Genomic DNA, 20,502 nt, shown 5'->3' on the forward strand with positions numbered 1-20,502 from the left:
TACAGCCTGTAGATTAGATAATGCACCAGAGAAACCGAGAACTGACAGAGTTGGAAAGATTAAGATTTTGGAAACAATTTAATGTTCATGTTGTTTGTTTCTGCATTCCTTTGGGACAAAGAATGAATGTGACGAAGAGAGAGAGAGAGAGAGAGAGAAACAATGAGAGTGACAATGAAACAAAGAAGGGAGAGAATCAGCGAAGGCCAGATGGAAGACAGTGAAAGAGGGACGAAGATAGAGCCAATGGTCGAGACAAAATCAGACAGATTGAGAATGAGAGAAAGCTTTTCTAAAAGTTTCCTGCTCCCAGTGCAGCTCTACCATGGTTTCTTCCTTAATTGTATTATCCTCAGATTATTGAGATGCTGGTGACCTTAATGAAATGTTCACAGTCAACTTTAACAGCCACAATATCTCTCTGTTTTAGCAGTCCCTCCCGATGTGAAAGGAGAAGAAGGGAAGGAAGAAGTGGAAGATATGGATGGAGATGACAACGCACTAACAGTTGCTGCCTTTGCCATTCTCTTTATTCTAAGTTTTCTCTACAGCACCTTTGTTACTGTTGTTAAGGTAATTGGAACTTTCACTACCAAATGAACAATAACATATCCTGCCTGTATGTGTAAGGTTTATGTTCAGTTTATCACCATAATATCTCACCTGACTCTGAGATTCGAGCTCACACATTAGAAACAAACTCAGAGTTGAATGTTGATCCTTTCATACTTTGAAGTTTTTCTCATCACTGGGTCTGTGGGTCATCATCCCCCCAAAGAAGGGGGTCAGGCCCATAGGTCTTGTGTTCCAGAATAAGCTCAGACATCAAAGCACTTAAGTCTATCTCCCACAATAAGGTCAGATGATCTGACCTAAAGGACCCATCTCTGAGAATAAGGACAGCTTGTTCTGTTGGGTTACACAGCATATTCCATCATCTGAAAGATAAGTCAGCAGTTATGTACCTGAACAACAGAGTTCTGCATAATTATGGCCCTGATCACAACCAAGAACTTATTCTGTAGCCATCATCTCTTCGGATAAGGGCAGATGGCCTCAAATTTATCCATCAAATTCTTGAAGTGACAGACATTTAGAAAAAATTCATGGATCCGATCATCGCTGGCTAGACTATTCCTAAATGCCCAGAGGGCACTTAAATATCACCCACAATGCTGTGGGCCTGTACTCACTTTAATACCAGACCCGGTCAGGATACTAGTTTCTTTTCCTAAAGAGCATTCGTGAACTCGAGGGATTTGGTCCCTCAAACCTGCTCTGCCGTTCAACAGGATCACAGTTGATCCAACACCCCTCACGTTGACTTTCCTGCCCTTTCCTCGTAATCCTCAATTCCCCAATTGATCAAGAATCTATCGGTCTCAGCCTTAAGTACATACAAGGACTCTGGCCCCATAGCTGTCTGCAGTAAGGAGTGCCAAAGACATACAACCCTCTGACAGAAGAATTTACTCTTCATCTCAGTCTTGAATTGGCATTACTTTAATCTGAGACTGTGTCCACTGCTCCTGGACTGTCCCATGAGGGGAAATATCTTCTTAGTATTTACCCTGTCAAGCCCCGGAAGAATGCGACATGTTTCAATAAGATCACCTCTGAATCTTCTAAACTCCTGCGAGTAGAGTCCCAACTGTTTAAACTTTACTCAGAAGAGAATCATCCAAGTGAACCTTCTCTGAACGGCCTCCAATGAAATAATCTCTTTCCTTCAATAAGGAGAGTAAAACCATTCAAACTACTCCCGATGCGACCTCAGCAGCACCATGTACAGTTGCAGTAAGACGCCCCTACCCTTACACTTTAACCCCCCCCCCCTCCTGAAATAAGGGCCAATATTTCATTTGCCATCCTGATTACCTGCTGAACCCTGTGTGGTGGTTTGGAGATAGTAAGGACTGCAGATGCTGGAAGTCAGAGTCAATGAAATGTGGAGTTGGAAAGGCACAGCAGGTCAGGCAGCATTGGAGGAGCAGGGGAGATGATGTTTCGGGTTGGGACCTTTCATCAGGAGTGACTGTGTTAGCTTTCTGTGTTTCATGCATAAATATCCCCAAGTCCCTCAGTGTTGCAGCTTTCTGCAGTTTTTCTCCATTTGCTTGATCTTTTGTTGTCCCTTCCAAAACAATAACTTCACATTTTGTCAGATCATACTCTATTTGCCCATTTACCTAACCAATCAATACTTTTCTTTAAACTATTTGTAACCCCCTTGCAACCTGCCTTTCTCCCCATTTTTGTGTCACCTGCAAATTTTGCGACATTACATTTGCTTTCTCCCTCCAAGTCATGAAAATATATTGTAAACAGTTGTGGTCCCAGCACTGACCCCTGCAGGACCCCACTGGTCACAAGTTGTCAACCTGAAAAAGAAACCTTTATCCCCACTTGCAGTTTATTGTTCCTTGGACAACTCCCTATCCATGTTAATCTACTATCTCCAACAGGATGGGCACTTATTTTATGACCTCACCTTTCGTGGGCTAATTTGTCCATCTCCCAGAATAAGGAAAGACCACCTGTCCCTTTAGGGACAATCTCCCAGAATAAGGAATGACTATCTCACTTTTGGGGTCTGTGTCCCACAGTAAGGAAAGTCCACCTGTGTTTTTGTGTCTATCTGTACTTTTGGCTCAGACTGCCTGTGTCACACAATTGTACCTTACCCTGCTGTCTGTATTACAGGTTCAGCAGTGACCAACAGATGGATAAGACTCACATTCAGACGAATTCAAGATGTGAATAGTCCAGAAATGTCATTGTCATGTCTGAGAATGGTGCTTTCCAGCTTTCCAACATTCAATGGAAAATACTCAGCTACTGCACTGCAACAGCTCATTCAGGGAGATAAAACTTCAATGGACTCAGGAGAATTGAAAAGGGGAATTGGGAGAATATATGAGAGTTGACGATAAGGTGAGGGAATCGGGATTGGGAGCATGGAATGAGGAATGGAGGGAGAGTGGAAGGTGAATCAGGATGGAGTGGAAGAATGGGATGGATGGTGGAGGACTGATCCCTTGGGTCTTGTGAAAATTATTGTAGAAATAAAAGTTATTCAGATTACGGCCTGCAGCTTTTTAAAAAGTCTTTTCATTGATGTAAAAGTTTTGATGTGAAATGAAATCAATAAAAATGAAAGGTGAAATGAAATAAGTACTGGACTGAATGACTACAGTCACTGGGCAAATATATCCAAGGACTTGATGTTGGAGGAGAACTGAAACCCAGTGTATGAGCAAATACCCCAGTTATTGAGGGACACAGTCCCCAGAACCAGATATCGGAGATCCACAAACTGATGAAGGAGTGAATATTATACAGTGTAGGTGACAGACTGAGGGTTGGTGTCTAATGCAGTAAACAAGCTCACACAACCAGGGCAAGATATTGTCGGGAAACCCTTGTTAAGAAAAACTATGGGAATACCACAGCTTTATAACCACAGGAGTTTTATATCCCAGAAATAGATATTTGGTGAATTCTTCATTAATTTGTTAATGGGGTATGGCTGATGCTGACTAGGTCGGTGTTTTTTGCCGAACTAATTGCTCTGGAGAAGGTGCAGATGAATTATCGTCTTGAATCACTGGAATTCTTTGAGTATCAGGGCTGTTCGTAAGTCGGTTCCAGGTTTTGGATAAAGTGACGGTAAAGGAAAGGTGCTTTGACTCCAAATCAGGATGGTGTGCACCTTGGTCACTGCACTGCAGGTGATGACGATGCCAGGAGTGAAGGTTGAAGATGGCTGATGAGGAGGGAAGGTATTGTCCCAGTGGTATTATCGTTGGAGTATTAAGCCAGAATCCATATCTGAGGATATGGGTTTGAATCCTATCATGGCAGGCACTAGAATTAAGGGTAGAATGAGAACCAGGAAAGCTATGAACTCAGGGAAAAAGAATCCAGTATCAGGGTGTTATTCACCAACAGGACTCAGGTGTATTGCAAAGCAGTCACCCAGTCTATGCTTTGTTTCCCCAGTGTAGAGTAGACCACATTGTGAGTAGCGAATACAGTCGACTAGATTGTATGGAGTCCTGATAGTTAGTCTGGTCCAGATAGTTAGACTCAAGATCTGGATGTCTGTGGCACCCACTTCAAGGCCAAGTATTGGTAGGCATTATGGAACAGAAGAAAATCTGGGAAAATCTCATCTATGTGTGACAGGAGGAACATAATCAAGAAATAGATATCATGGGCCCGTATTATAGCACAAAGAGATCTGGGGTACAGGTTCATAACTCCTTGATGGTGGAGTCACAAGCAGATAGGGTGGTGAAGAAGTCTCTCAGTATGCTTGAATCCAAGTTTCCTTCTCTCATTTCTGTGCAGTAAACCACTTGAAACATCAATAAACCTAGTTTATCTTCTCTTTAACAACTGTTGCAGCAGCGATTTCTGAAAATGGGAGGGGGGTGGGGGGGGGGGGGGGGTTGGTTTCTAGTACATCACTACACTGAGTTGTGATAAAGTTTGAGGGCTCTTGGCCATGACTGTAATTAAAACTGGGCAATGAGGATTTGGGTGTGATATTGGTAGATAGAAAGATGAAGGAAAACAGCAGTTTCTGTGCCTGTGTTTCAGACAGGGCACTGGAAATGGCAAAGAATGTCCAGCAGGTGGCAGACATGCCCCGGCAGTGTCTGTGGGACTTTCAAAACCCAGGTTGATTGACCTGATGGATACGTTGGAGGTTGTAATACTTGACAGGGCAAGAATGGCAGAATAATTCAGGTACTCAAAAAGGTCTTAGGTTGAAAGGAAATACAGAGGAGGTGGGGTATTTTGCACAATCAAACACTGGTATCAGGACATATTCAGTTACAGTGGCTGGAGCATCAGAACAGAATGAAGAAACGAGAGATGACAGAAAAGGACAAAGAAAGAGATATATAAGAAGATTGAGATGCTTATGGAAATGTAAACAGATATTCCACTGCTGTTGCTGTAGCTGAGGCTGAAGAAGTTCAAGAGAATTATTGTATTAAAAGTAGAGGTTTGATGACCAGACCTGCAGATGAAGAATTGATGGTTGTTCATCAAATAATGGCACTGCCCAGGTATCACGAGGAGATATTGTGAATAGCACATGGAGTTCTTATGGCATGGCATAGAGGAATATGGAAAGCACAGGTATCAATAATCAGGTATTTTACATGACCAGGACTTCAGAAAGACATAATGCAGTTTTGTAAAACATATCTCATATGTCAGACGGTCGGAAAATCTCAGCAGTGCCTTTGATACCTGTACCAATTTTGATGAACTTCAATAAAGTGTCAATAGATTGTGTAGGATGATTACTATCATAGTCTAGTCAAGGTTCTGAGTTAATTCTTGTCTCCTTCCTATGCGAAGGATGTTGTGAAACTTGAAAGGGGTCAGAAAAGATTTACAAGGATGTTGCCAGGGTTGGAAGATTTGAGCTATGAGGAGAGGCTGAGTAGGCTGGGGCTGTTTTCCCTCGAGGTTGAGGGGTGACCGTATAGAGGTTCATAAATTCATGAGGGGTATGGATAGGGTAAATAGACAAAGTCTTTTCCCTGGAGTGGGGGAGTCCAGAACTAAAGGGCATAGGTTTAGGGTGAGAGGAAAAAGATATAAAAAGGACCAAGATGGGCAACTTTTTCCTGCAGATAAATGTGCGTGTATGGAATGAGCTGCCAAAAGAAGTGATGGAGGCTGGTACAAATGCAGCATTTGAAAGGCATCTGGACGGGCATATGAATAGGAAAGGTTTAGATAGATATGGGCCAAGTGTTGGCAAATGGGACTAAGTTACGTTCAGATAACTGGTTGACATGGACGAGCTGGATCGAAGGGTCTGTTTCCGTGCTGTTCATCTCAACGACTCTATGACTCTGTCTAAACCATTCCAGCAAATCATGAACAGCTTGGGAATAAAATAATTGAAGTCATTTGTGTATTATCTGTAAACACAGTGAGCTCTGGAGAGGGATCATCAGACACTCAAAAGCATAATCAAGGCATACTGTCATGGATACCCACAGGAGTAGGATAAAGAATTAGATTCTTGCTATTTGCTCCCAGAGGGTCACAGATCAATCCACTGGTTTTGAATTGGTTTGGGTTGGTTTCTGGTCATGAGATTAGAGGTCTATTGAAGTTAATTGGGGAGAAATTCTTGAACAAATAAGATGATTCCTCAATAATGGTTAATGTGTCTATGGTTCAAGGAAGACTCCCAAGAGCATGTAGGGTAGCACAAAGGCATTTGAATGTTTTACAGGTGAAAATGAAAGAATGGCCAAGGAAACATTCAGCAATTGGAATGTTTCAAGGATGGCGAAGGTTTAGCATTGATGCTGTTACAAAATGAACAACTGAAAGCAAAATTCTGTGGTTCATATAAAAATGTTCAGAGGATTAGGAAAGTAATTGATTGGATAAATAATCCTGATCATAGGAAGAAGAATTGGTTATGTTACACAAACATTCTGAAATGGGATTATCATTAGGAACAGGATAAAAAGTGAAGTGGGAGGTGGCACGGTGCAGTGTGACAATAGGCACACGGACACACAAGATGGCCGCTGAGCCATAAATTGGCCACTTGACACACAAGATGGCCGCTAAACCACAATATGGCGAGAGGCAGCAGAGCAAACACAGACACTGCCTGGGGCCACCAGAATGCCAGCACAATGCACTCACAACCTATCTGATTAGTTTAAGGCGGGTGGGGGACAGAATACACATGAGTAGCGCATAGTGCCCACCGAAGTGTCTGGGTCCACCAACACCTTTGACAGAAATGCTAACAGCTTGATACAGACTCAAGACAAAGTGCTAATAGCCAGGGCTGCAGTAATTGTCCTTCTCAGGAAGAGCAATTAGTGTCAATTACTACAGCAATGGACTTCTGCTCAGACATTGAAACTGACAATATCTGTACTGAAACTGACAACGATTCTGCAATGTTTACAATAAACAAACTATGTTACAGAGACAAGGACCTCATCACTGACCTATTATATTACAAAATATATAAAAGTATCTTGACATGTGCTCCAGGTGGGGAGAAGACTCACAGCTGACCACTGTGCTGTTGGTGTCTTTCTCTCCCCAGAGCTCCTGTATTTCCTTGTACAATAAACTCTGTCGTTGAACCCTGACTCTGACGCTGAGGCTGGTGATTTTCCCCACAATAATGGGCGCTGCAAGCAGGTGCCCTGGTCAAAGGCCACGATCAGGGAGCCAGGGTAAGAACCAATTTGTACCTGCAAACAGGAAGAGTCTTACCGGGCCATGGACACAGTTTAAAAGGTATACCAACTGCAATGTCTAACTTGCTACAGTACTGAGTTAAAACAAAATTAAGTGCATGTCTGTGGAGAATAAGTGGTAACTGTATTAACTGTTATAAGAACCTGCTGCTTGTGCTGAAACAGCCAGAGGACAAGGTAGTGCCTGTCTCAAAAACCCCGTCCTAAACCAGTTGTTAAGAGGGCTAGCCTCCCCCACACGAAGATTGGGATTTGAAGTGGGAATTGTAGCGTCAAAGGTACTCAGAGTTGTGAAGCACAAGTGGCAAATCCAGGTAACATTGGACTCTGTAGGGGCGAGCAACACAGAGTCCAGTTAGAGTTTAAGTTAAAAGTTGGGTGCTGTTTAAATTTGCAATTTCCAATGTGGTGAGGAAGAGGAGCTGATCACTCTGACCAAGAGCCAAATCTCAGTGGAGCCCATGTTACCAAGCTGAGGAACATGGACACTCTGAGTAACTATGATACTCTGTCAGTCCATGGTAGAACAACAGAGATGAATAGTGACGGTGGCCGGGAGGGTAAAGAGTCCCACCAATAGGGAGCACACCTTGTAAGGAGGCTGTTACGGCGGTACGGACGGCACTGGGACAGTATTATCGGCCGGGGGTAGAGAAGTCCCCACTGGTTAGGAACACTTCATTGTTGGTGTTATCTGGGCTACACAATCTGCTCAATGGCAGATCAAAGTTTTAAGGGGGTATACTGCAGTTTCCCTTATTGAGAAATACAAGGCAGACAGACAAGGGTTTGACAGAGCAAATGAAGAAAAGGGTTTGGGATCCATCCCAAACATTAGGATAACAGAGAGAGTGGATAGATAGATAAACAGAAACGAAATAAAACTAAAAAGATAGGGGTAATGTTAGTGTACCAATTCCAGGCCTAATTGAACAAGTAGGTGCCTTCACTCGCAGGTGGAGAAAAGGCCAAGAACGAATTGAGGATCTGGAGGACAGGATAAAGGAGTTAGAACAAAGATTAGAAAGAGTACGGGAGGAAAGGGAGATTGACTCTATCCCCTCCTACAAAACCATCCAGCAGGGACCAACTGCTCCCTCTTTTGGGTGAACCATGCAAGAGTATAACTTAGCGCCCGTTACCAGAGGAGGAACAGACTCACAGCCCAAAGCAAATTATAAACCCTTCACTCCAGGGGAGAGGCAGCAAATTATGGCCTCCCAAGGCAACTTACAACCCTGGAGCAAAAACACCAGGTTCTGAGATGAGCTGGATAGTGTATGGGTAGGGCACCAACTACACCTGAGAGAAATACACCAGCAGGTCTGGACAACTTGCCCAGCAGACAAGTGGAGTCAGGTAACAGGTGGACCTGATGCCACAGCAGCCTGAGACTTTAGGGGAAGATGGTGGGCACATGCCACTTCCCTTACAGCTGATGTAGATGCCCAGCAGGCCTCTTCGCCAATTTTAATAAAGAAATCCAAGAGGGTGGTAGGAAATGCTCCCACAAACTGGAGCAAGATCACGAACACTGAGCAATTTAAAGGGGAAGGAGTCTCTGAATATGGGGAATGATTATTTAGGGTCTATCAGGAATGCTCAGGGCAAGCAAACTCAGATCGGGGGGCCCAGGTATTCATCGAAGCTTTTAGAGATAGGGTCTCGACGTCCACCCCACTCCCTGAAAATGGGAGTAATAATGTCCTAGGATTATGATGATCTAGTTGAGTGGGCGAGCAGGGTGCAGGAGGCAGAAGCTCATGATAAAGGCAACACCTGACAAAGCAGCCGACCGGAATGGAGGCAAGAGCAGAACAAAACTATCCTGCCACAACTGTGGTCGACAGGGTCACTTTGCTAGAGAATGTAGGGTCGCACGAGTAGGGAATAGAGCAGGGAATAATGTAAAATACTGCAGCCACTGCAACAGAAAAGGACACATAGCAGTAATACACTAGGAAAAGAATGGGACACCCCCAAACACCATCCAAAACACTGCAGAACCATGGGGATTCCGAGGTCAGCAGAGCTGACAACCAGCTGCCCCTATTTGTGAGGAGAAGGGAGAGGGGAATATTTACGTACCTGCAGTAATAGGAGGGAGGAAATATGAAATACTAGAAGACACAGGAGCGGATGCATCCATCACAAACTTACCCTTACCCCACACAAATAAAATGGGGTAGGAGGGGATAAAACACCAGCTTCCCTAAGTGACACTACCCTCGTTGAAATAAACAATACATACAACAGGTATTACTCAAATACAGAAGGGCCAGCAGTCACTGAGTTGCCCAGATGCATAGCAGCCTTCGACTGTGCTGCTTGGGCCCTTCGGGTTAGTGAGCCCATCGTATTGACAGGGAATGTCATCCTCCACACCAAACACACCCGAGTAGAGATGCTGAACACAGGGAAACTGAGGGCCGTCTCCAATATGAGAGGGGCAAAGTGGGAGGCAGTTCTTTTATCCCCAAGTCAGTCCATGGTAATAGTTAGGGATATGGGAGAAAACCCAGCTGAGGGAATTCTAGACATCGGGGAACTGCACAACTGTGGGGATATAGATGGGGATGAAGATAGGGGGAGAATAAAGGATACCCCCCGAGACAGAGTGGGGGAGACCCTCTTTGTGGACAGGTCATGAAAATATGTAGCAGGGTCGCCCCAAATACGATGGGCTGTGGTAAATGGTACGTTAGAAACAGTTATTTCCAGGAGGATTGATGGAAGTCAGTCAGCGCAGGTAGCCAGAACTGATAGCACTCACCAAAGCACTGGAACTAGCAAAAGGAAAAATCGTGAATATACATATGGACAATCAATGTGCCTTCAGTGTAGCCCATGACTACATGGTGGCATGAGGTAGCAGAAGGTTCACCACCGTAGGAGAACCCCTATCAGACACCAGTTAAGAATTCAGGCACTATTACGTGCCAGTGAACAGCCTGAAGAGGCTGCAGTTATAAAAATAAAAGCCCATCAAAAGGAGCCAGCAAAAGCGAGTCCTGGTTGGCTAAAATTCAAAGGAAACCAGGCAGCAGACTGAGAAGCTCAGAAAGCCCTAAAACAAGAAGCCATTGTCAAGGCTGCAATAGTGACTACTGAATTAGCGAAAGATACTGTCCAAATTCAGCAGCTACAGGAGGACACCCCGCAGAAAGAGAGCAAGCAATGGAAACTCAGGGAGACCCATAAACGTTAAGATGGGTCCTTGGGGACCCTGGGGAGACCTTCAGATAGGGCCATTACCACATGCCCGTGGAAAAACATACTGCCTGGTCATCACAGACCAATTTACCCGGTGGGTAGAAGTATTCCCGACCAAAAGCTGCACTATGACCACTGTAACCAGAATATTAGCGGAAGAGGTAATCCCGAGGTAGGAGGTAGGAGGTATCCCTCAAGAGCAACTCCGACCAAGGGATGCATTTTACAGGCAAGGTCATGAAGACTGTCTGCAAATTACTTGGCATTAGACAAAAATTTCACATTACCTCTCACCCCCAGAGCTCAGGGATGGTGGAGAGAATGAATAAAACGCTCAAAAATACTTTAGCTAAGACTATGCAAACCTCAGACAGAACATGGGCTGATGTACTGCCAGCCAGACTAATGAAAATAAGAGCCACCACAAATCAGGCAACCGGGCCAACACCATTTGAATTAATGACCGGGCAAGCAACACAATTCCCAGAGACAATAATAACAGGTGACACTGGTGTGGGTCCACTAAAAGACAAAATTCGGCTGTATGTAATAGAATTAAGTGCTCACTTGAAAGGGATGTGGAAATCTGTAATTGATAAACAGGATAAAAAGAACAAGGCGGGGGAATTTGAAATCTTCCCTGAGGTCCCAGCAGCAGGAAGCTGTGTCCTGGGTACTGCCCGACAAACCAAGCTTTGCACCAAAACGGAAAGGGCCATGCAACGTGGTAATAAGTGGGGACACCTATATCTGTGTAGGTATTAAAGGAAAAGGCACATGGAAGCACTGGACCCAACGAAAACCGTTAAAGATTCCTACGACCAAAGTAATGTCATTGACCATTCCCCAGGTACAGACAGGAATGGCGGACAAGACGGTCATCCCTGTGGGAATACCGAAAACACAATAGAACAAACCACACAGAAGCACGACTGCACCTCCTGACAAAAACAAAGATTTTGACTGATAATTTTATTTTTAACTGCTAAATGTTAATACCTGTACATATTTTAATGTGTTTAAGTGTCGTGACTGTCAGGAGCCTGTCAGGATTTGAAGATAACGTCTTGTATAAAACCCACCTAAGTTTACATGGGAACTGAACTGTCTGCTACCCACTGGTGCGATCAGTAGAATCCCTGTTTGTGGCCACCCCGGTGTGGACCCCTTGTGACCTGTATACAGTAGACACATCAGGAGCGCTGTGTAAGGGGCAGTAAGGGGACTCCAGGGTAGATGTGTGCAGCTGGGCAGGACTACCGGCCCATGGGACTGGGTCCCCCAGCCTAGGGAAGGGAAGAGCCAGTTTAAAATCCGGTGATTACCCACTCTGTTTCACAGGGCAGGGATGAGGATGTGTTTATGCCCCGGTTCCCAAAGATAACTCATGTGTCCAGACACAGTGCACTTATCAGCACTGTACAGTCACCAGGGGACAGTTTGCCTGCACCTGCAGTGAGCAGGCATGCTTGAATGTGACCGTGGTCAGACTATTCATATGTGGTCAGTGCAATGGCACCCATGTCAGCTCTGCCACATACCCCTTCGACACTCACCAGCAGGGGGGGCACCCAAGGAACCAGGAGGCGACATGTTGGACAGACAGACGGAAAAACAGGACAATGTATGTTACCCAACGGTGAAGGGTTTTGCTTTTCTATTTAAGGGGACTTATGCGACAGACACCCCACACCTCCCAAACCTGTTCACGATGGGGACAATTGCATCCCTTACTGTACCATTCCCCAGAGGGGACATGTTCGGAGAATGATTTCTGTGCTGACTGGCAGGTCCCCACCACTTTGGGGTCATCATTGGGACATTGATTCTTGGGATCTCTATCTTTAGGGGCACAGCAGGGGTCGTCAGCGCTAAAAACCGAAATTACCTTGTATGTGGCCTCATTATCTTAGGCAATAATAGCTCAAACATTCTGGTAACAATTAATACAGAGCTGGCTGAACTCAGATCTACACACAGCAGACAAGTCACACGCTGGATTATCAACTAGCACAGCAAGGGAGAGCTTGAACAATTATTGGTGACAATGTATCACCCATGTTATTGATGCCTCTTCGAACATTACAGAAACCATCAAGAATATCCGAGACCAGCTCGAACATTTTCGACAGGGAGCCACAATTACAGACAGCTGGCTAAATTGGTTGATAGGTAAATCTTGGGTACCCAATTTGGCACACGGGATAGTTCTCCTCATTGCACACTTACTGGTATTCTGTGTGGGCCTTGGGTGTTTAAAGCTCTGCTGTAAGGTGCTACTGACTGTGTCAGCAGCGAGTCTCACCACGGAAGACCCCCAATGAAATTGGTACTCCACGATACCCCTCGGGAGGAGGAGCTCCTAGAGATGACGTACCTCCACTTGTAAACAGGAGGAACAAGTGTATCAGATAATAAGGATAGTGGAAGATGATAAAATTAGAAGGAGATATTTCTCAAATCAAACCTCCCAAAAATGCACTAGCTTATTATCACATTTACAGACAAGACAACAGGGAAATCTTTTAAGACTGCTAATGACGTGTGAAGTAATTTGTAGAGAACAACCCAGACGTACCACAATAGCTGGATATGACATGGATGTGCAGGAAATTCAGGACTGGTGAAACTACATCCTTGAACCAAGAAAAAGAAGCTCACATGGAAACAGAGATTCAGTACATGCTGGAAAACCCATGATTGAACTGAATCAGAGCAAACCAGTAGTGTTCTTTCCTAAACTGGATGGATTAGCTAGATTTTGTGGATGGATTATAGAAATGTGAATGCTGTCACAAGGACAGATTCACACCAAAGTCCATGGTTGGAAGCCTGCATTGATTGGACTGACAGTCCCTCAGTCCTCTTGAAGATTTATCTAATGCCCTGTTTACATTGCTGAGGCACATGAAGCAAATTGGAGCTAAAGTTCATAACTCCAGATTTAGAATTATGGAATCCCTACAATGTGGAAGCAGTCCATTTGGCCCATTGAGTCCACACCAACCCTCCAAGTGCATCTCCCACCCAGACCTAACCACTTCCACTATCCCTGTAACCAACATTTCCCATAGACAATCCACCCCAAACCTGCTATGGAAGGAAAACACATCCTGTGGAGGAAATCCATGTTGACGCACGGAGAATGTGCAAACTCCACACAGACTGTCACCTGAGGATGGAAGCTTAGGACTGGGATAATGTAGGAGGAGGGGAAATGACGAAGGTGATGAAATTCACATTTATCCCTGTGTGGTTGCAGGGTCCCAAGATGGAATATGAGGCTTCGGGTGGTTACGGTTTGGTGGTGGAGGAGACCCAGGATCTGCATGTCCTTGATGGAGTGGGAGGGGGTGTTGAAGTGTTCAACCACGGGGCAGTGGGGTTGGTGGGTGTGGGTATCTGAAACGATCCACAAGAAAGCATCCTGTCTCCCCAGTATATAGAAGAGCACACCAGGTGCAACGGATGCAGTAAATGACATTGTTGAGGTACAGATAAATTTCCGATAGATGTGGAAGGATAGCTTGGGGCCTTGGAAGGAGGTGAGGTGAGTGGTGTGGGCACAGATTTTGTCCTTCCTCCAGTGGTAGGGAAAGGTGCCAGGAGTGGGGTGTGAACTGCTGGGGGGTGCGGGCCTGAGAAGTTATGAGGGGTAATGAACATTGTACAATTATCGGCAAACATCCTCACTTCTGACCTTATGATGGAGGGAAGTCATTGATAAAGCAGTTGAAGATGGTTGGAGTTAGGACACGATCTTGAGGAAGTCCTGCTGACATGTCCTGGAGCTGAGATGATTGATCTCCAACAACCACGACCATCTTCTTACCTGCCAAGTATGACTCCAACCAGTGGAGAATTTAACCCCCTCATTCCCATTAATACCAATTTTGCTCAGGCTCCTTGATGCCACACTCTGTCAAATGCAGCCTTGATGGTAACAGCTGTCACTCTCACCTCGCCTCTGGAATTCAGTTCCTTTGTCCATGTGTGAGCCAAGACATGAACGAGGATAGGAGCTGAGTGGCCCTGGCAAAACCCAAACTGGACATCACTGAGCAGGTTATTGCTACAAAGGTACTGTTTGATAGCACTGCTGGTGACACTTCCATCATTTTACTGATGACTGGGGAGACTAATGGGGCAGTATTAGGCTGGGGCTGGGTTGGCTTTGACCTACCTTCTTGTGATGTTATTGTACTGGAAGAACCTGGCTCGGGGAGTGGCAAGTTCTGGAGCACAAGTCTTCAGCTACTCTCCTCTTTTCCCATATGATTGCATTCCATTTCTATCCTTTTCTCAAGTCCGGTCATGAGTGAAACATTCCCATAGCCCAGAAAAAGAGGGTGATATTTCTGGGTATACAGTAGCCATAATGGTGTTAATGAGGGAATTCTAGGATTCCGACCCAGCAACACTGAAGGAAAATGGATATAATCCTAAGCCAGGATGGTAAGTGGAATCTGGAATGTGCTGCGTAGGGAGCATTTGGTGAATTTCTGCAGTGCTTCCTGTCAGTGGTAGATGCTGCGATTGTGCATCATTGGCAGAGGGTGCAATGTGGTGCCAGCTAAGTGCTTTACTTTGTCCTGGATGATGTTGAGCTTTTTCAGTGCCACTAGAGTTGCACTTATCAGACAATGGGAAGTATCCTATCACATTCTTATATGTCAGAGGATACAGCAGGACACAGATCAGTTGGAGGCATGGGCAGAAAATGGCAGGTGGAGTTTAATCCAGACAAATGTGAGGTGATACATTTTGGAAGGTCAAGTACAGGTAGAAATTATACAGTGAATGGCAGAACCCTTCGAAGTATTGATATGCAGAGAGATCTGGGTGTACAGGTCCACAAATCACTAAAGGTGGCAGTGCAGGAAGACAAGGTAGCTAAAAAGACCATTGGCATTCGTGCCTTCATTGGAAGGGGCATCGAGTGTCAGGATAGACAAGTCAGGCTGTAGCTTTATCGAACTTTAGTTGGGACACAATTGGAATATTGTGTGCAGTTCTGGTCACCACACTACCAGAAGAATGTGGATGCTTTAGAGAGGATACAGAAAAGACTTAACAGGATGTCGCCTCGTATGGAGGATTTTAGCGATGAAGAAAGGATGACAAGGTTTGTTTTCACTGGAATGCAGGAAGTTCAGAGGCGACCTGAAAGAAGTTTATAAGATTGTGAATGGCACGGATAGAGTGGAAAGCATGAGGCGTTTTCCCAGGTGGAGGGATCAATTACAAGGTTCAAGGTGCTGGGGGCAGTGGGGTGAAAGGTTCAAAGAGATGTGTGAAGCACATTTTACACACAAAATGTGGTGAGTGCTTGGCATGCACTGCCAGTGGAGGAGGTGGAAGCAGACACAACAGCAGCGTTCAAGAAATACCTGGACAAATACATGAATAGGAAGGGAGTAGAGCAATATGGATCCTGTAAGGGAAAATAGTTTCAATGTGAAAGGGCAAAGTGTGTCAGAGCAGGCTTAGAGGGCCAAAGGGGCTGTTCCTGTGCTGCACTGTTCTTTGTTCTTATGCTATGTCCTGAAGAAGGATCCTGCTTAAAATGTCGACTCTCTTGCTCCTCGGACGCTGCCTGAGCTGCTGTGCCTTTTCTAGCACCACGCTTTATCAACAATGTCGATTGTGGACAGGCCTTGGGGAGCCAGGGGAGATTCCTAGCACCTGAACTCATCCGGTAGAGTGGCAGAGTGATAATGTCACTTGACTAGTAATCTAGATGTCCTGACTAATTTGCTGAGGCAGGAAAAGTAAAATAATACAGATGTCAGGAATCTGAAATAAAACATCAAGTGTTGAAGAAACTCAGTAGGTCTGGCAGCATCTGTGGAAGATGAACAGAGTTTACATCTAAAATCTGAGATACAGAGTCTCTCCAGCATTTTCTGTTTTTAATTCTCTGGGGACATGGACTCCAAGTTGCACTGCAGCACCTGATGGAACTCAAATTCAGTGAGTTAAATCTGGAATTAAAAGCTAGTTACAGTATTGTTTTACAGTTGTAAAAACCTATCTTGTTCACAACTTCCCTTCAGGGAAGGGAATCTGCTCTCTCTACCTGCTCTTGTCGACATGTGACTCCACACCCACAGCAATGTGACTGATTCTGATGTGAAATGGATAAACAAGCCACTCAGGTCATGAGCAATGAGGAAGGGGGCAGCAAATGCAATCCTTGGCAGTGATGCCCACATCCTATGAAATAATAAATCAGATATAATATACTGTGTAAATTCATGGCAGTGCAATCCAGGCACATATATCTCCCTTCTCTCAATCACCACCTCTTCTACTCTGTAACACCACATTCAATTCACTTCCTCTTGTGATCTCTCCCAATCTATCACATTCCTGCCCTTATTCCTGCTTTATAACACACTATTCTCCTCCACCTCATTGTACTGCGTGCAAACATGCAGCTTCAGCAATGTTCCCAAGTGAGAAACAATACCCCGCCCACTGCTCCCACAATTCGCCCATCGACAAACCCACTCTCAGAGAGGAATAAATGATTCCCTTACTGTGTCACTGCAGTATATTTGAGTCAGCTCCCAGGCATGGACAGTTCTTTTTCTTTTACTCTCCTTCAGTGAGCGAATGCTGAAACCCTCTGTCCTCAGTATAATTTTCACACTCAATGACTGCAAATAACGGCCTGGGCCTCTGTTTCCTGTTTTGAGACTGTTCGCTTCTCTCCCATCAGTCATTGTCCAGGCAGCCTGTTTGCACAAAGTGCAGCCAGCATCTGAGAGACAGCTTCTACCCTGTGCAGGGTCAGCTGGGACAGGAGGGAGAAGGGAGAAAGCGGAATAAGGAAAGGAGAGAGAAAGGGGAACAGGAAGATAGAGTGGGAAAGGGACAGAGTATTGAGGATCAGATGTGGGGAGATGAGACCACTAGGACATTGACGCCCCTTTTTAGCCTTTATCCACTGTTTTTCTCTGTCTGCCCTGCCTCTCCACCTATTCACTCTCTCCTCCACCTCCCCGCCCCTCCTTAACTCCCCACGAGCAGCATAAAAGTCAGTTTTCCCTAGCTATCAGTTCTGAAGGAGGATCAATGGACTTCAAAGATTAACTCTGCTCTTTCTCTATACATGCTGCCAGACCTACCAAGTGTGTCCAGCAATTTCTGTTTCCGAGTGCCTGAGAGCTTCATACTGGAGAGCATACCCAGGGTGTGGGTAAACGGTGTGTTCCCTGGTTACTGACAGCTACAACACCAGTAAATTTTCTGTAAGAATATACACCCCAGGGCTAGATATTGAGGGAATATGAACAGATAATTGAAGAGATTTCTTCTGCCAGGTTATTACGGAACTGGTTCTACAGTTGGGGCAACACCCTGAATGTAAGTTTTTGGAAACATGTCAGAACCGGACACTGAAGACATGCATCCTAGGACAAGACATTATGTGAGTACATCCCAGGAACACAAGTAGATACCTGGGGGAACACAATTATTAGATCAGTGATGAGGGGATTTTTACTGTCATTTAAGACTGAAGTATGAATTAAGAAATTGAGGCATAAATCACAGACCAGAGATTCCACATCACATGAGAAAGAACACCCCCAAACCACTCTGGAAAATGCACAACTCAACACTTTCCAACTCCTAATGTCATCACTGAATCTTTCTCTCTCCGACACTTACTCTTTTCCTGTTTAATTCATTTCTCTTTCTATCTCCTTTCCACTTATTACAGAATGTCACTACAATTCCTGTTCTTTCTCTGTCCCATTTCAAAACACATTTTTACCCAATATTTCCTCTCTTGCTCTCCACATGCAGTTCCATTTGATCCCTTTTCCAATTACCCCCAGTACCTCTCCCACTCCAGAGCATACTCTGCCCCTCTTTCTTTTCTCTCTCTCTCTCTCTCTCTCTCCCCCATATTCTCCTGTTTATCACAGCAGTCTGTGTACCATGCAGCTGCAGAATTTCTACCAGAAAACAGAATCTGCTACTAACCAACAGAAGCTCCTCCCACCCCTGAGGTCACCCATCTGTAAATTCACTTAATAGAGTTACCTTACACACACAATTGCTCATAAGGAACAGGCTGGTCCTCTGCTTCCTGTTTGAGCTGCTTGTTTCTCTCCTCTCAGTCAATTGTAAAGGCTGTCAGCTCAAACAATGGGCAGACAACCTGGAAGTGCCAGCTTCAGTTTCTGTGCAGCATGGAGAGGGAGGAGGGAGAAAGTGGGAGAAATGGCAGTCTGTTTGTATACAGTGCAGCCAGATTGTGTGTCACATTAAGTGGCAGACAGACGGAAACAGGGGGAAAAAAAATTCAAACCTAAGAAAGTATGAAATATTGTAAGGAGTCAGCCATTGACTCCTGAGAGCTTGTCTCATGTTGCAACAAAAACTTGTTTGCTTTCTCCCAAATCTCAGTTTCTCACACTCTCATCACATCCATTCATACCCGTCAACCTATTGAGGCAATCTTGAATTTATTCAATAACTCAGAATGCACAGCACTCTCAGGAAGACAACTGAAAAGATCAGAATACTTTAGATGAAGACATTTCACCTCACCTCAGTTGTAAATAAACAGCTCCTGAAGCTTAACCTGTGATTCCTCATTCTAACCTCTTTAATGTCATGTTGAGGTATTGGGGTTGCCACTCAATCATTCAACAACCCAGTTTAATGTTCTAGGAGACAAGTTCAAATATCATCATTTTCGTGAAGTGTGTTTAGTATGAGACCCAGGCTCAATTCCCACCTCAGGCGACTGTGTGGAGTTTGCACGTTCTCCCCATGTCTGCGTGGGTTTCCTCCGGGTACTCCGGTTTCCACCCACAATCCAAAAAATGTGCAGATAGGTGAATTGGCCACGCTAAATTGCCCGTAGTGTTAGGTGAAGGGGTAAGTGTAGGCGAATGGGTCTGGGTTGGTTGCGCTTCGGCGGGTCTGTGTGGACTTGTTAGGCCACAGGACCTGTTTCCACACTGTAAGTAACCTAATCTAATAATGATAAGCTCGGCTAATAGTGACCATAGATTGATAATTATCATACAAATTCATCTCGTTCACAAATGACCATTTGGGAATGAATATCCATGATCCTCTTTAATGACTGGTATGTCATTACAGATTCATAAAATTGTCCTTGAGTTTTCAATGCCCTCTGAAATGACCACGCAAGACATTCAGTTGTACCTTAAGACCTGTGCTCCAGTCCTAATCTGCCCCTAACCAAGCTTTTCTAGCACAGTTACAGTATTGCCATACCCTGACAATGTGGAAAGTTGCATGGGTATATCCTGATCACAAAAAGCACAACAAATCCAACTCACAAATAAAGCCCTATCAATATACTCTCAATCATCACCAAGGTGACGGAAGGTGTGGTCAACAGTTCTACCAAGTCACACTGACTCAACACTAACAGCCTCACCCCTGCTCAATTTGTCTTCAATTTGGACCTACTCAGCTCCAATCTCATTGCAGCCTTGGCTCAAACATTCACAAAACAGTTGAAAAGAAGAGGGGAAACTGATGGGGTCTGCCCTTGACATCAATCCTGCATTTTACTTAATGTGATATCACGCATTGGTGTCAAACCTACAGTCAAAGGGATTCAAAGTAAGCAATCTCTTCCACGAGTTGGAGTCATCATTAGCACAAAGGAAGATGGATAAATGGTTGTTGGAAGCCAGTCACCACATTCCGAGGACTTAATTATTGAAGTTTCTCAGAGTAGATAATGTATAATAAACCTGTTGGGAGATGTTATTACACATCTCTGAGTAGGTGACACTTGAACTCAGGTGCCTTGCCTTCGAGGTATGGACACTAATCCCCTCGGCCTACAATCTTCAACTGCTTCATTGAAGAACTGTCCTCCATCATAAGGCCAGCGGTAGGAATGTTCTCTAATCATTGCATGATGTTCAGCAGCATTCACAGCATCTCAGATACAGCCTGTGTTCATTTGCAGCAAGACCTGAACAAAAATTCAGTTTTGGGTACACAGTACATAGAACAG

At 44.7% G+C, this 20,502-nt stretch overlaps 1 long non-coding RNA gene across 1 annotated transcript in view; it reads right to left on the bottom strand.

Moving 5' to 3' along the window:
- Positions 1-17,307, bottom strand: part of LOC140460178 (uncharacterized) — a 42,630-nt gene extending 25,323 nt beyond the window's left edge. The window contains exon 1 of the long non-coding RNA XR_011953895.1: positions 17,024-17,307. This is a non-coding gene — a long non-coding RNA (uncharacterized lncRNA). The remainder of the gene's footprint in view (positions 1-17,023) is intronic.
- Positions 17,308-20,502: the final 3,195 nt, after the last annotated feature.

Source organism: Chiloscyllium punctatum, chromosome 36 (assembly GCF_047496795.1).
Source record: "Chiloscyllium punctatum isolate Juve2018m chromosome 36, sChiPun1.3, whole genome shotgun sequence".
NCBI lineage: Eukaryota > Metazoa > Chordata > Chondrichthyes > Orectolobiformes > Hemiscylliidae > Chiloscyllium > Chiloscyllium punctatum.